Source organism: Choloepus didactylus, chromosome 17, assembly GCF_015220235.1.
Source record: "Choloepus didactylus isolate mChoDid1 chromosome 17, mChoDid1.pri, whole genome shotgun sequence".
Classification (NCBI taxonomy): Eukaryota; Metazoa; Chordata; class Mammalia; order Pilosa; family Megalonychidae; genus Choloepus; species Choloepus didactylus.
In genome coordinates, this window is record NC_051323.1 from 63,119,798 (window position 1) to 63,137,169 (window position 17,372).

Genomic DNA, 17,372 nt, shown 5'->3' on the forward strand with positions numbered 1-17,372 from the left:
TGCCAAGCATCTACTTTACCCGTGGCTGCATAGTTTTAGAAAAGGAAAATTTGGGAACGTTTAACAAGAAGTGCTCCACGCAGAAGGGCTGGATGAGTTCGGTGTGGGCTATGAGTTATCTTCTGCGACTAAACTCTCAGGGCCATTTTCTACTGGGGATCTGGAGGCTGACTTGGTCAGGAGGTGTGGGGTTAGGGAAAAAGGGTGGACCTTTGGCCACATCCCAGCTGTGTATCCTGGAGCAAGTCAGGGAAATCTCAGCTTCCTCATCCACAGGACAACAATACTTGCCTCAGAGCACTGCCGGGAGGGTGGATGGAAATGATCCACGTCAAGTACCTGGCACTGCGAGTTGGCTGTTATTCATTTTATTACCAAACCCTGCCTCAGGCAACAAAAAGGGTTTCTTGTCATCAGCAAAGAGGAATGAAATATCATTACCCTTTACTTGCTGTAAGCTTCTCTCTTCTTAGAATAGAGTTCTCCTCAATGGGTATCTCTAAACTGCAGCTTTATGGAGCAGAGGGTAACAAAGCTCAGGGCTCCGTGCTTCTGGCCATTTTCCCTAGATATTCTGTGCTCCATTTCCTGCTCTCCGATGTACACGCCCACCTGCTTCGCTCTAAGCTCCTGTCATCATGTGAGACTGCATGCCTCCGCCTGGAAGCCCCCTCCCAGCCTTACCTGGGCACTCTAGGCGATGCAAGGGGCTCTACTTCCAGGTTCCCTGCAGCACCCCATATGCAGCACCATGAGAGCAGCATGCCATTGTTTGGTGCACCTGATGGCACACGGTTTGTATCTCCTCCTCCAGACCCCATAGCTCAGCTCTGGATTCCTAATGCTGAGCCAGGGCTGGCCACAGAATAGGTGTGCCACAGATACTCTGTTAATTCAATGGATGAAAAAGAAAATGAATGGCCAGAGGCAATCACACTAAAGGGGGACAATGTCTCCCCAGATTTGCAAATAAGGAAAAGGGTGAATTCTGGAATTCATAAATGGATAAGGTGACTCCAGGCACCTCTTGCTGAGTTCCAGAAAAGATGATCTTACGACTGGTGTGTGAGTCAGTGGAAGTTTATTAAAAACACAAACATGGATCCACAGATCATTAGAGATGAAGAGGGCTTGGCAGATCATCCTTTCAATCCCCATCAATTATTGATGAGGCAATAAGTCATAGCAAAGTGATCTCATTTTCTTTTTGTGATAGGATCCCCTTCATCTTTTCATGAAGGGAATGTCATCAGCCTGTTAGACACGGCCCTTCCACCCCAGAGGAGAGAGTGAGAAACCTAAGGGTTGACAATGCAGCTTCGTCTTCACCAACCGGAGGACTTCTGATGCTTGCCCGAAGCCAGGAGGGTTGCAGCTATAGCCACATAACATGGGGTTCTCTAACATTAAAATAGTCAACATGAAGTCATTCCACCTGGCAGGATAACTCACCTATCTGCTCACAGGTTCACTTTGCAGCTCACACATCCCGACAACTGCTTCCAGAACTCTGTGGCCTAGGCTCAGACACTTGATGGATGTGGTCCTCGGTTCCGAGCCCAGCCATGACTCATGTCTGTGGTCATAGTGGGCAAGTGCCTGGCCCAAAGCCTCTCTGTGACCCAAACTGCACACATAACCAACTGCTGGAGGGGATCCAACTTGCTTTCAGTGTAAAATCATAGCTTGCTGGCTGTTATTCATAAGAGCTGGGGGTTCTTTTGTCTGGCAAAAAATATTAAGCTTCTCAGCTTTTGTGAGAACACCAACCTTACTATTTGCTTGTTGGGTTCCCTGAGCTTGTGGATTTGTCTTTAATCAAAAGTACACAAGACCAGCATGTGATATAACTCTCCACCATCTGTGCCCAGTTCCGATCACAGGCTCAGCTGGGAGAAGTCATATAGAAAAGACACACTAAACTCTCATTTTCTAGACAGTCTACGTTTTGTGCTTCAATTAAATTAGGCCACAGAAGACCATTATCCCTGCACCACTGCCTTCCCTGGATTGCATTTCACTGTTAAGTCTTCTGTCGACAGAGATGCAGATCTGTGCACAGAAAAGGAGATGATAAGAGGTAGCACCATTAGGCAAGGAGTTCTACTTCCAAATCAAAGGAGCCTGGACTGATAAGAAGGTCACAAGAGGACTCAGCAACGGCCACAAGAGAGCCAGCCGCAAATGAAACCCGGGGCTCGGAGTGGAGGACACTGTCCAGTTGTATATTTAGATATTAGTCGTTAGAGCCAGGCTCTTTCTCTCCAAGTCAATTCTCATACCTCCAGAAATACCTGGGGTAACTGAATATGCATGGAAGGGATGTGTCGTGTAAGCATGTCCATGGGATGCAGTGGTGCCTGGAAACTCAGGATGGATGGGGGCTGGAAGGTGGAAGGCTGCCAGGTAGGTTAGGCCCTGCATAGCCCATGAAGTGGGGCTTCACACCTTAACCTGCTCCCTGAGCCTTCCTGGGCCAAAAGGCAAGTAAAACAGACTGTCACTTTAAAATGCCTTGACCTTTACCTGTAACCCCAGGAGGCCACCACCAACTGGGAAGGAAATTCCAGGATTCCAGGTTAGCAAACCTCACCATGAGAAACAGATCTGAATTCTACTTTTTTATTATTTTGTGGAGTAATTATTTGTGCTTTTTAATGGAATATTGCCAGCTTTCTGCTTTCTAGGTAACCAAAAAATTTTCCTTCCTGGCCCCTTTGAGATCGGGTGGGGCCACGTATGTGTCACTTCTGGGCTGAGACATTTAATTGCTAGTGGGAGACCTTCCAGGGGTCTCTCACTCTGCCATGACAACCAGTGATGTTCAAAATGGTGGCAGACCCACCACCTGCCTCCCAGAACGCGGTGACATGGATTATGTGTGAGAAATAAGCTTTTTGCCTGAAAGGCTAATGTTTTGGGGTCATTTGTTACTGTCGTGTAGGCTATCTGATCCTGACTGATACAAAGACAGTTTGCATAATGATCAAATCAGGTAGGTAAGTGGTAAAGTAGTATCGAATCAAAATAGATGTGACCTTTCAAATACTGATTCTGAAATCAAGAGGCAAATCATGCTTACTCTTTCTTCTGTTCTAAAACGTAAATTTTCACAGCTATAAATGAAGTTCTTTTAAAATGGAGTGCTGTCTTAGGGAATTCACATTACTAGGCAATGTAATGTTTGTGTGTGTGTACGTATGTGTATTGTACAGTCCTTTTTTCTTTTATTTTTTGATATCTGTTTGGGCAACATTTATGGGGCCTGGAGTTTCCCCTTTGACCACATTCAAGCATATAATTCAGCGCTGTTGTGTGCGTTCACAGTGTTGTGCTCCCATCACCACCATCCATTGCCAAAGCTTTTCCATCACCCCAAGTAATGTTTTTCTAAACAGAAAAAAAAAAAAAAAAAAAAAAAGTGGAAATATCCAGAAGGCTTTAATATTTGGTTATCTGATTTCATGTCATTTTGTCCTCAACAAGTCTGGAGTGGAAAGCTGATTGAGATGACTTAGCAACTTAGCTATTGCTGTGGTTGTGGATTTTTCTTCCTGAAGGACAGTGGATGTGTTATGTTCCATATGGTGTGCTGTAAATGTTTGAATATTGTCAAGCATATTTATGTAGAGAATGTAATGTTTGCCATTTGGGTTGAATACAGCCCAGACCTTAAGTTCTTTCTAGCACAGGGCAGGGTCTGCATAAATGAATAAGTCTTCTGAGAAAAAATAAATAAAAAATATAAAGTACTGCCTTAACTTTTTTTTTTTTTGCAAATTTACTGATGTATAATTGATGTACAGTGAACTTTTATATACACAAAGTGCACAATTTGACAAGTTTAGACATATGTGTACACTTGTGAAACCATCACCAAAATCAAGATATTATATGTTTTCATTACCCCTAAAAATTTGCTCGTATCCCTCTGAATTCCTTCTCTTGCTTCCCCCTGTCATCAGGCAACCACTGATCTGCTTTCTGCCATTATAGATTAGTTTGCATTTTAAAAAATTTTCTATAAATAGACTCATCCCGTATGTATTCTTTTTTTTTTTTTTTTTCCTAACTGGCTTCTTTAATAATTTAGCAATTCAGCTACATTGTTGCATATAACAACAGCTCATTTTTTTTTTTTATTGTGGAGTAGTATTCCATTGGTTGGATATACTGCAATTTGTTTATCCATTCACCTGTTGATGGACACTGCGGTTGCTTTCACTTTTTGGGGTATTCCAAATACAGCTGGCATAAACATTCACGCACAAGTCTTTGTGTACACATACACAAATACTCAAAAGTGGGAGTGGCTGGGTCTTATGGGAAGTGTATGCTTAACATTTTAAGAACTGCTAAACCGTTTTCCGAAGTGGTTGCACCATTTCACATTCCCTCTAGCAGTGGAAGAGAATTCCCTAATTAGTACTCTAAATACTCAGCTTCTCACTCCTTCCCTCACTGAATATGGAGACACACGTTCACACAAACACGCATGCACATATGCACACATTCACAAACTTACACGCTTCTTAAGGAGTACATTTTTACATAAAAATAAGCAAACATCATACAGAGAAAATTCTAGTGTTGTCTTCATGATAAAATAGTTTTCTTGTCTCTCTGGTCAAGTCAGTTATCTTCTTGTTACCACCTGTTTCCCATCCTTAAAATTAACCTAATTGCGTTAGTCACACACTGTTCAAGAAGGAAAAAGGCCCGTCCTATTCCAAGCCACCATCATCTCCTAACCAGACCCTTACACACCTCCCAACCAGCCTGCCTGCTTCCATTTTTGGTCCTCCCTGCTTTGCCCAGTTGATTCACTGGTCTTTCTAAAAAGCAAATATGATCACAGCACTCTCTAGTTCAGAACCTTCCAAAGTTTCCCTACTGTACTCGGATTAGAAGCCACACTCCCCACCATGGCAGGAGGCCCCATCTCCCACCACTCTCTCTTCTTCTCACTCTGTTCTGGCCACACTGGTCTCCCTGGTCTTCTTCAAATTGGCCAAGCGTGTTCCCACCTTAGGGCTTTGCTGTTGCTGTGCCCCATCTGCAACACACTTGGCCCCTTGCGCGGCTTGCTCCTCTCTTCATTTAGGTCTCTGCCTGAAAGAGCACACCCTTCCCTTCTGCCCTGCTTGTTTTCCCTCAATCTGCTTATAAGCACCTGAAATGATATCCGTTAATTCTCTGCTTCCGTGTTTGCCTGACCCCCACGTTAGCTCCAGGAGGGTAGGGACCATGCCTGACCTGCTCATCTCTGGGTCCAATGCCACAGCCATGCCGGAGCCACGGGGGGTGCAGCAAATCGCCGTAGAATAAATGCACGTCCAGGGCACTGGGAACCACACTGCCTGAGGACAGCTCTGCCATCAGCATTGGTTTAACAGAGAGTTACAAAAAAAATCTTTGCAAGGATAACTTCCAATATTAGAAAGGCAAATTTTAGAAGAGGAAATGGATTGGGAGATGGCAGAACTGGCACAAGTGGATCGACTCTGCAGGGTGGTAGATTTGGACTCAATAACGGGATGTGTTTTTAATAATACATCAGTTCCAAAATAGAAGCAACGCCTTTGTTACACAGTGACCTCCCTGTCCCTGGAGGTGTTTTAGCAGAGTCAGGAATGATCCCCACCTAGACATGTTGCAGGCAGGACTGCAAGGTTGGTGGGGGCTCCGTGGGTCTGTCTCACTCAGATGGCATACAAATTCCCCCCCAGTGCTAAGCTCCCGTGAATTGGGGGCTTCACAAGGGCAGGGGTCCCTGCACCCTGTTTTAGTGACCTCTGGCCAGGAGCACTTTATACAGGTGTCTCTTCCCGAGAGAAGATGCAAATGTTCACATTCCACTGCTGATCTAAGCTCACCTCCAGCTCTCTGGATCCTGAGAGCCCAGCTCGGGGAATTAGAGAGCTCTGACAGGAAGAGAAAGGGGCCTCAGCCAAGGAACAATCAGCTGTCCACGCTGAGAAATGGACAAGTTCCTTGCATCTCTCAAAGTATAGCTTTGGGCGTCCTTCTTAATGATCTTAGCATTTTCCAAATATAAATATTTGAAGCCAGGTCTGTGCACGGTGTTAAGTGGCTTAGATAGTTTGATTGCGGTGGAAAGCCCCTCCTTTTCTGTATGCTCTGGAAGATTTATGGATTCCTCCTTATTGCTTTCAAATCAATGATTTGTGACTAAGTTGCACAATAATCAGAAATTTCAATGATTCATATTCTCCCTCACAAGACACATTTCACTTTACCTGTAACTACACATAACAAGTTGAAACTCCAATCCCCAAACCACCCCGTGATGACTCTATGTGTAGAGCTATAACTGGGAAATTGCTGATGTCAGCATATTCATCACAAAACTCTGGAAAATAAAACGCCAGCCTTGGCGACATCTCTCGTACTTTTATTGAAATAATACTGCTCTTGGAAATTTTTTTAGTTGTGTTTCACCTGAGCAGTTAGCATTTTTCTGCTCAGATAAACCAATAATTAATTTTTCGCAGATGCCCATGAGTGGAAGACATTATTTACATTTTAATATTAAACAAACTGACATCCAAGGGATATATCTAAGGTGATAAAAAGCAAAGAAGAGAACACATAAGAGAATAGAAGCCAGGTAATGCAAACCAGAAATCTAGCTATTACTGCTAGTCTTCCAAAGAGTTCCTAAAGCAGTAACATTTTCATTCAATTCACCCATTAGTTCTACTCCAGATTTGGAAAGAAAGCGGGTGTGAATCTTCTGGAAGGATTAATGAGCTTCATTCTCGTGCTATATGCAATGTGTCTTGTAATTTATTAAGACATGGCCTGGAAGGAATTACTCAGCACATAACATATTGGGCAAACAAAAATCAAGTCTGCCCCAAGAGTGACTTCATCATAGCGTGAAATGATAATATGGGGGTGCCTTAACCCACTAAAGTTACGGAATAACCCCACTCCCCAGCACTACTGCCTAGCCTTCAACAAGCAAAGCCACAACAAACAAAATGATTACTTCAGCATTTTCTTTCTGTTCTTTCCTGGCATTGCTGCTCTTAGTTATGTGACTGAAATGGAAACAGACTCACAAGTTCTCGAGGCTATTTAGAGAAGCCCCAGCACGCTGCCAGTGGCCTGTCTTCTGGAGGGCAGACTGTTGGGTCCAATCCGTAGGCACTACCTTCTGTTATGGTTTATGGGGTGTGTGTACATGTTTTTCTTTTGAACTGATTCCATCAGCTGAGTTTGTGTGTACATGTTTTTCTTTTGAACTGATTCTATCAGCTGAGTTTCTCTGGACATGGAAGACTGGAAAAAAAAATCCTATGTCCTTATGAGCAGTGTGAAGCTACATCAGTTGAAAAGGAAGGCAGTGATAGCTGCAGAATTTCACAAGAGAGCAGAATCCAAACTTGCCATGGGAAGTTGTGCGTGTCCAGTGGATCATGGCAGCTCAAATGTCTACAGCACCGGCCACACTGTTATATTTATCTCCTGGCTCTCCAGGGGGCTGGATCATGTGTCAGAGAGTGTAAAATCCCCCCACAATCCTGATTAGTTACGGCAGGCTCTGCCCTCTTGGTGTGTGACAGAACCCCCGTGGCTACTGCAGATAATTCACAACTCATTTTCCATTTCTAGAGTTTATTATTACTTAGAAAATGAAATTTGGTTTAATGCCTTGCAGTTGAAATGCTGTTTCTGACTAAAACAGTTTTCTGGGGCTGCATCATTGTTTGGGCTAAATCTCAGGGATGAAACTGGCATCATAAAAATCCCATTATATCAGTGTTTTTTGGTGGACATAGGAAAAATGAACCAGGAAATAGAACCTCCAGTGGATGAGATGACTAAAGACCATTTCACAGACTGTACAACTACTTAGGGCTCATTTCTGAATAGTCCATGTCTATCAGTTTGGTGAAGATAAGGGTATTTTTTCTCAAAATGGCAAAATTAAATCCCTTTTGATCTTTTACAGAAGGCTCAGGAATATAACTTTTCTCTTCAGATCTTTTTACCTACCTTTGAGTTTTATATCAGTATCTATCTCATAATTCTTATTGCAATTTACTAGCAAATACTAGCAAATTCTTAATGATGATTTATATCACTTTTATTTCAAATACTGTGCTAAGCCTTTATGTGATTAATTTATTCTCCCAGCAACTCAGGTTGGTGGGTGCTATCATTATGCTCATTTTACAGATGAGGAAACTGAGACATAAGAAGGCAAAGGGGTTTGCTCAAAGTCATCCAGTTAGGAAACAGAAGTGCCCTGATTCAAACCAGGCAGCTGGCTCCAGAATCCATCTGATACGCTAACTACTTTGTTTGTGCCTTCTTCCAAATTCCAGCTTCGCTCACTGTTGAAATAATTTTGGCTTCTGCTTCCTTTGCTCATCCCTGACCACATGCTGAATGCTCAGTTGCACGAGCCCCCAGGTACCCGACAGGAGAAGGTGGCGTGGGAGTGGAGGAGAGGGGCCTGATTTTATTCCCAGTGTGTTCCTAGCTGCATGACCTTGGGCAAGTCCCCTCACCTCTCTGGACCGCCAGCTCATGATCAAGCTGAGAACTGCACTCTGCCCCGGAAGGGCATTGGAGCGAGTCTTATCCCGGTACACAGGCCGTGGGATTTGTATGGGATAATTTGAGGGAAGACCTGGCCTTGAATCTGCCTTCCTGGGAGAGAGCAGACACCAGGAGAAGACCTCCAGCCGCCTCTGACCTCTCCATATACCAGGGCAGATGGCCACCCCCTGCCCACCCTTGGGACTTGTGCTCTGATTGGAGGCTTTGTAAGACCCCCCCAGTCTGTGAGGGCAAACAAAACGGGAACTGTGAGGAAGTGGTGGCTGCCCCTCGTCCCTGGGAAGTGATACTCCAGCAGCATGCCCTGTCCCCCGCCTCGAAAAGAAAAGAAAACCCACATTGCCTGTAAAAGTCAGAAGGCTGTGGTTTGGACAGCTGGGATTTGTGCTTTCAGAATGGGTTCCTTTTCAGCCTGAAAATTATTCATCAGCCATATGCCAGCTCTCCTCAACCCTCAGAGGGCAGAGGTGAGGCTGAGGTGAGGCACAGGTCCGAGGTCACCACATCTTCCTGCCACCTGGGAGCTGACTGACCACAGCCCGGTCCAGAAAGCCAACGCCAGCTGCCTGGGGTGGGCAGAGCTGCCCTGCGTGAGTGTCCCGGGGAGGAAGCCGGGCTTTCCGGCCCATGACTGACCTCCTGACTCCTGAGTGACTCACTCATGGGGGCAGAGCCCATGGGGTTTTCACAGTTCACAGGGACAGCTCACCAAGGGCCTGTTCACCCAGCAGCGCTTCAAGCCGTCGTCCTTACCTTTACCTACAGTCGCACCTCACTAACTCGGCTCTGGTTGGAGGGTCTCCAGATGTTTCGACCTGACCCTCAAGTAAACGTTAGGGGAGAGTATCCCCCTCTGAAGAGATCAGTGTGATGATTCGGCCTGAGATGAAATTTAGTTCTGGGCTATGTCAAACCCAGTCCATTCTCACCTCTGATTTTAATATCTGTGAATCAATAAATGGCAGCATGACATTTTTTCCCCCACTGCTGGCTGGGTTTAATAGTCTTACACAGCCAGTATGTGATGGCAAGAATGCATTTGCCTGTTTTAAAATCGGAAACACATTGGCAGCAATTGAGAGGCTGGGTTACAGAGCTTGAAACAGCCCTCTTCCCACTCTACATTCTAGAAACAGTAAAAATGGGCTAACAACAGTAAACGCTTGCTTGTGGCAGTGAGCTCCAACTTGAGAGGAAATAATCTCATAAACCAGTGATTATTTGCTTTCGAAAAAGCTGCTTGGTTGTCCAAAAGAGCTTTGCCCTCAAGATTTCTTTAGATTGCACATTCCTGGGTTCATTCAAAATGTCATATTAATCCCATATAAAATGTGCTCTTTATTATTTATCAAATACCTAGGTACTGAGCTACAAACACATTTTCACATAATAGATCCCATCTACAGGCCAGGTCTCCTTGTCATTCATTGGTCACGGGTCATTCTGTTGGGTGTCCAGTTCCTTTAAGACCAAACCAATTTTCCGAAGGCTTCATTATATTATGCAGGTCATACCATCCAAATGGACACAGTAAGTGGTTCACTGTCTCATGGGTTCTGGTGACAGGTGAGCCCAAGGTAGAACCAGCAGGCTCACTCTCAGGCTCACTCTCCCCTGCCCAGGGCTGAGCCTCCTGGCTTCACTGCAGCAGCCTTCCTGGGCATTTTGTTGAAGGCCTCCTGGGGATGTTGATCATACCTGAGGCCACAAGCCCTGTGTGAGCTGGGGAGGCCACCAGGAGTCAGCACCCTGGAGATGGACAGCAGGGAAGTAGGAGTTAGGAGACCAGAGTTCTCTTGCTGGTTCCACTGCCAGTGCTGTGTGACCTCAGGTAAGTCTCTCAACATCTCTGAACCTCAGAACTATTGTTGAAAATGAGTTTATTGAAAAGATCTTTGTATGTTCTATTCAGCTCCAATATTTTATTATACTGTGAAACTTAAACTATCTCATCCACAAGCAGAAAATTAATTTTCTTCTGACCCATAAAGTAAAGGGTATCCCATAGACCATGAGAGTCAGAACTTACTGGCAGTAGCTTTACCAAGGCATTTTTGTCTGCAAATATTACCAGATGCCTTCTGTGAGCAACGCACTCTTTAGAGGCTGTTGATCAGAGGCTTGGACCCGTACTAGGAGATTTAAACATCAGGATTTGGCACATGGCAACAATAACAACTAAAGTTTCCCCCAAATATACTTAGCCCTACTGTATGCTTTGCATGCCGATTTATTCTACTCTATCTCATTTGACTCTATTCTATCCTATTTTATCTAAATAAAAATATTGGTGCTGATGCATTAAGTCAGTTTCATGACCCATAAATGGGTTATAACTGTGGCTTGAAAATATTGCTCTAGAGGTTACAAGGAAGGGTGAGTCCTTCATGGGAAAATAAACACCAAGTGTGCCAGTAAGTATATTGTGTCCCCCAAATGACATTATCTTTGATGTAATCTTGTGTGAGCAGATGCTATCAGTTTTGCTTAGATTTCTTTGAGTGTTTCTTTGGAGCTGCACCCCACCCAGCTGTGGGTGATGACACTGATTGGATATTTCCATGGAGGCACAGCCCCACCCATTAAGGGTGGGCCTTGATCAGTGGGGCCATATAAATGAGCTGACAGGCAGAGGGAACTCAGTGCAGCTGTGAGTGATGTTTTGAAGAGGAGCTACAGACAAGAGGGACACTTTGCAGAAAGCACAGCAGATGAGAGACAGTTTGAAGACGGCTGTTGAACGCAGACTCTTGCTCCAGAGAAGCTAAGAGAGGACAAATACCCCAAGTGTAACTAAGAGTGACATTTTTGAGGAACTGCAGCCTAGAGAGGAAAGTCCTGGGAGAAAGCCATTTTGAAACCAGAACTTTGAAGCAGACGCCAGCCACATGCCTTCTCAGCTAACAGAGGTTTTCCGGACACCATTGGCCATCCTCCAGTGAAGGTACCCGATTGCTGATGACTTACCTTGGACACTTTATGGCCTTAAGACTGCAGCTGTCTAAACATATAAACCCCTTTTATAAAAGCCAATCCATCTCTGGTGTTTTGCATTTTGGCAGCATTAGCAAACTAGCACACCAAGTAAAGTATTGTTATGGGTTGAGCTGGGTCCCCCAGAAGATCTGTGAAGTCCTAATCCCCAGTACCTCAGAATGTGACGTTATTTGGAAATAGAGTCGTTACAGTTGATATTTAGGCAGCAGGTTAAAACAAGGTCACACTGGGTTGGGTGGGCTTTTAATCTGACATGGCTGGCATTCTCGTGAGGAATGAGTGCCGTGGTGCAACGGAGGCAGACACTGGGTTATGCCAAGGACAGCCAGTGCTGCCGGAAGCCAGCAGAGAGGCCTGGGACGCATTCTGTCTGACAGGGACTCCAGAGACTTTGGAGAGAGCATGGATGTTTTGGCACCTTGATTTTGGACTTTCGGCCTCCATATCTGTGAAACAATAAATTCCTGTTGCTTTAAGCCATCCAGCTTGCGCTACTTTGTCACAGCAGCCCTAAGTGTTTTACAAAAAATAGTCAACCAGTCGAAGAGTTGCAGAGTGAAACATGATTAACTGGATTAAATGCAAAATGAATAAGAAAGACAGCAGTAGGCTGACAAGTTGGGGGAGTGAAGGCACATAGGTAAATCCTCTGATCAATCCTTAAACTCCACCTTCTTCCTCCAGCATTAGGATAAAATTCAAGCTTCTCAGCAGCAGCTACAGGGGCTGCCTTGCTCCCTCTCACCTGCTCACAGGCTCCTCACCTTCCAGCCACCTCCTCTGGCCTCTGCTCACACTCTCTTAGCCTGGAATGTCCCCCTTGCTTGTCCTTTTAAGACGCTAGTCAGGCAGAACCTCTCCCAGGAAGCTTCCCCTCTGCACCCCCTCCTGGAGCAGGTACCCTTCTCTGCTCCCCTTTGCTCTCTGACTCAGGCCTGCTCACCTGGCCAAGTGCCCTGTGTGAGGCTCTGAGCCCCTGGAGGCTGCAGCTGCCCCTTTATCACTACAATCTCCCAGTGCCCGGTACTATGCCTGCCACACAGACATGCTGTCTATAAACAGATGACTGAGGGTGTGAGCGAACAAGCAAATGACCGAAGCCAGGTGGTCAGTGTGCTAGTTTGGATGTATTATGTCCCACCAAAAGCCATATTCTTTCATGCAGTCTTGTGGGGGAAGATGTATTAGTGTTGATTAGGTTGGAACCTTTGGATTAGGTTGTTTCCATGGAGATGTGACTCACCCAAATGTAGGTGGTAACTCTGATTAGATAATTTCCATGGAGGTGAGGCCCCACCCATTCAGCGTGGGCCTTGATTAGTTTACTAGAGCCCTATGTAAGAGCTCAGACAGAAGGAGCTTGCTGCTGCAGCTTACGGAGACATTTTGAAGACAACCATTGGAAGCTGAATCTGACATTTTGGAGAACGCCATTTTGAGACACAACCTGGGAGCAAGCAGATGCCAGCCATGTGCCTTCAGAGCTAACAGAGGTTTTCCGGTTGCCATTGGCCATCCTTCAGTGAAGGTACCCTATTGTTGATGCCTTAGCTTTGGTCACTATTATGGCCTTAAGACTGTAACTTTGTAACCAAATTACCCCCCTTTATAAAATCCAATCCATTTCCGATATTTTGTGAAATGGCAGCATTAGCAAACCGGAACAGTCAGGGAAGACTTTAAGAGGAGCCAGGTGTTGGAGGGCCTATGAGCTTCTTTTTCCTCTCTGGGAACACTCGTGGCCATTAGTCATCGACCGTGGCCCTTGTTTTGAAGACACAGCAGTGCTTCTCTTTCTTGTGGCTCTTCCCTTGGAGTTATGCTGAGGGATAATCAATCCATATCATCTGGTGCTGATGTGTCCACGAGGCCACTAACATATAAAACCACCCCTCATGGATACAACAGGCAATATTCATGGTCGTTTTAAGCATAAAATGGAGTATCTAAATGCAAAAGGATTAACTTAAATCCTACATATCACCTTCCTAAAAGTCTTAGCAGATTTGGCTTCTACTCTATGATTTGAGGATCTTTGGGGAAAATGCTGCAGGTTCTGTCCTGCCCCTTCCTCAACAGCACTAAACCCAAGTCTTTCAACAGCATGACCATCAGTGCTGCCCGTGGCTGAGGCCCGTGGCCCCCAGGTGACAGGCCCTGGGTCGCTCCTCACACCCTGGGTTTGCCTCCAATCCCTCCAGTCCAGGAGACCACAAAGGTTTCTGTGCAGCCCTGGGGTCTCCTGCACCCCACAGCTGCCCCAGGCATCTGCGTCCAACTGGGACAGCTTCAAGGAAGGGGTCATTTCCAGGTATCGTTGGAAGGGGCGGTCCTCTTCCACCAAAGGCCCACAAAAGCAGATCCATCCCCAAGCTGAACAGAATCCCTGACTGGCCCAAATGAAACCAGATGCAGGAAGAGTCTCTAGTGCTCTCCAGAGCACTGAGAGCATCACTAGATCAGAAACTTTCCCCCATCCCAGGCCCATCCTTGTCCCACCCTCTACCCTGGCCCAGGCGCCCAAGGATGCATTTCCAGGCATAACCTTGGGTGGGATGGAAGGGCCCCAGCACACAGGGACACAGGTGGCCCATGAAATAGCTGGGTGAAGTGTGCGGCTTTCCAGGAAGCGGGCGGCTCTCCGGGAGGGTGGCTGCTGCTGCGGGCTGTGGAGTCGTCCCTGCAGGTGGCAGATGTGACCAGGGCAGGTGGGTGGGAGGAGGACCTGGGGGAGTAGCTGCCTATTCGGGCAGAGCTGCTGAGCCCAAAGAGGTCCTTCTGGTTCAGGACCCAGTCTATAGGAAGAACCCCACCCTGTCTTCACTGGTGTCTTCCCCGGGCCTCTACACCAAACTCATCCAAGTAGGGATGGTTTGCAAGTGCTGCAACATGGCTGAAAGGGTCACTCATCTGCACGAAGAGTAAGTTCCCAACCATGACAGGTGTGTGAGAAGCAGAGTGTCATCCTCCCTGCCATGTCCACACAGGAATAGATGCCAAAAGAGCTGAGTTCAGGGCCTCTTCCATCTCCACACCCAGGGGATGCTGAGCACAAATCTCCTATTCTCCTAGAAGAAAAGTATCCCCACCTACCCCTACCTTGGGGTGCCCAGGAGCCCCATTAATCACTGTTTTCTCTTTTGCACATGTTTGGAAATGCCTGGATCAAATTTCAGCAGAGCTCGGCACTGTGAAAACACACAGCACACTGAGGATTGGGTCTCAATGGATGACAAAGCTGGAAAGCTCATTGTCTCTTCCTGAGGAAAGCTCAATAACAGAAACTGCCTGGAGAATACTGCCAAATATTTTAAAAAATATCCTTTGCCATAATTAGACACGTGTGCATCTAAGGTGGGGTTACCCAGGCAGATTTGAAGTCGACAGCTGTGTTTTTAAAGCTGGTAAAATCTGTTCAATAGCAGCCATGGTCTAGGAGCAGGGCATCTTGCAAAGGCTTTCCCTGCCAGTCCCAGCCAAGAGAACAGCAAGCTTGGCCATGCCTCTGCGTGGCTGGCTGGCACAAAACAAATTCATTTGCTTATGAGTGACTGTGGATGCTTTGCACCTTTCTATAAATTAGGAAAAATTCAACAGGGAATACCAAAAGGAAAACATCAACTGGTGGTTTCTTTAGACCGGTGTATTTTTGTTTATTTGTTTGAGAGGTGAGAAATGAAAACCACACAGGATGTTTGGAAGGACCCTGTACTCTCTATCTCTAGCTATGAATACTCACTTAATCTCAGGAAGTCCATTTCCATTTCCTGCTTGGGAGCACAGCATGAACTTTTCCCTCTGCTGGTGCTTAGTTTGTGTCCAAACAGAGCCTGATTGGGTACCTGGCTGGGGTGTTGGCTCTGTGCACTTCTGTTGCTAAGGGCTGGCTTGGGGCACTTTCAAAGAAAGCCTTTCCACCAGTTGAGAAGGATGCTGAATTGTCAAGCCTTCTGCTTCCCAACCAAGGGCAGGGGCTCCCTTCCAAGTTGAGTTTAATCGAGAGGAACTATTTGGGTGTCCATTGTACTCAACGGCTCCTTGCTAATGTATGAGAACTGTTAGCAGAGTGTAAACCTTGAGTGAAAGCAAAATATTTGCTAAGTTTCTAATAGGCTGGGAATGTTGAAAGCAGACCCAGCCCTGCTTTTCATTAGCTGCACACTTAAGAGGGCAAAGATGATAAACAATATCACTCCTGATACAGATTCCTACAAAGTGACTCTATGTCATAGAAATCCTGTTCAATAATAAGTCATATTAAGCTAGACCTATTTCACAAACTAGAGAAAGGGAATTTGGGGGGAAGGAGCCAGAAATGTTTACAGGACTATTAATGGCCCCCACCATTTACAAGTCTGTTTTCCTGTATTCTTTTCCTTCAGCAGCTCAGAAGACCCATAAGATCTCATCTTCCAGGAAGCAACGTCCAAGTCAGAGGGTGGGACATAACCTCTGCCTCCACCTCCTGGTAAGACTCAGCTACATCTTATAACAAGGGCTGCGAGGTGGGAAGGCACAGAATCAAGACCCAACTGATCTTCGAATAGACACGGGCACAAAATGCAGAGCAATCACTCCCCTTCGTGCCCCAGTGCCCTGTAGTCTCCGGGAGCCTGAATCAACATTGTTGGCTGTGAGTGCAGCAGGGGCAGCCTCAGCTGAGAGCACTTCCACTCTCAGTGAACATGGGGAGTAAAAATTCCCCTAGACCAGATGGGACAGGAGCAGATGGGGCCTAACTGTCAAGCCAGTGCTGAGACGGAGGCCCTGCGGAATCTGGCTTGGACACATCTCTGTGACGTATCTGTGATGTGCCTGCTGAGGACAGGGTGGGTGAGCCAGGTGGGCAGCCCCCAGGGGAACCCTGGGCAGATGGCCTGAGGGATCAAGGCTGGTTTTGTTATTATCTCCAAGGAGGGGGTAGAGGGAGAAGCAGCCAGATGCCCTCACCCCAAATACACTGCCTCGTGCTGAGGATGCTCATCCAAATCCTGAATGATACATCCTAATCAAAAGACTGAATTTTATATAAAAATGTTTTAAAGATACACAGAATGTGGCCAAGACAAGGGATAATTACAGTTAAACTTAGCTCATGCAGCAAGGACAATTAACAGAGTGATTCCAGTCTACAAATCTACACTTGAGCTGTCCAATATGGCAGCCACAGCCAACAGCCTACAGCTCCTGAGCACTGGAAATATGTCCGAACTGAGATGTGCTGGCAGTGTCAGGTACTCACGGATTGCAAAGACTTTAATGTGAATAAAAGTAAAATACCTCAATAATTTTTATATAGATTACTCATGGAAACAATATTTTGGATATATTTGGTTTAATACGTTATTAAAATTAATTTCGCCTTTTAGTTTTTTTAACTAGTTTTACTTTTTTAATGGGGTTATTAGAGACTTTAAAATTCCATATATGGCCTGCATTAGCATTATGTTGCTACCAGACAGCACTGATTTAGAAATCTGTATTCTAATCCTGGCTAATTCAAAGTCTAGCTGGGTGGCAATTAGGGCAAGCTAAAACCCCGGATGCAGATCTTCTGTTGTGAAATAAGCCCAACTTCCTTCACAGCTGAAATAGATAGCTGAAATTACTGCCCACTCCAATTATCAGGGCAGCATCCTTCTCTTGTTTCTCCTCCGGAAACAGGGCCATCCCGTATGGTTGAACAGGTTGCAGACTGTACAGCAATTCCACATCTAAGTGCGGGGCAGTGCCATGCACACTGCACAAACATTTGTATATTCATCATAACAATATCCTGG

At 45.7% G+C, this 17,372-nt stretch overlaps 1 protein-coding gene across 3 annotated transcripts in view; it reads right to left on the bottom strand.

Annotated features, from left to right (window-relative positions):
• Positions 1 to 17,372, bottom strand: part of SH3RF3 (SH3 domain containing ring finger 3) — a 410,554-nt gene that overhangs the window by 47,398 nt on the left and 345,784 nt on the right. The window lies entirely within an intron of this gene.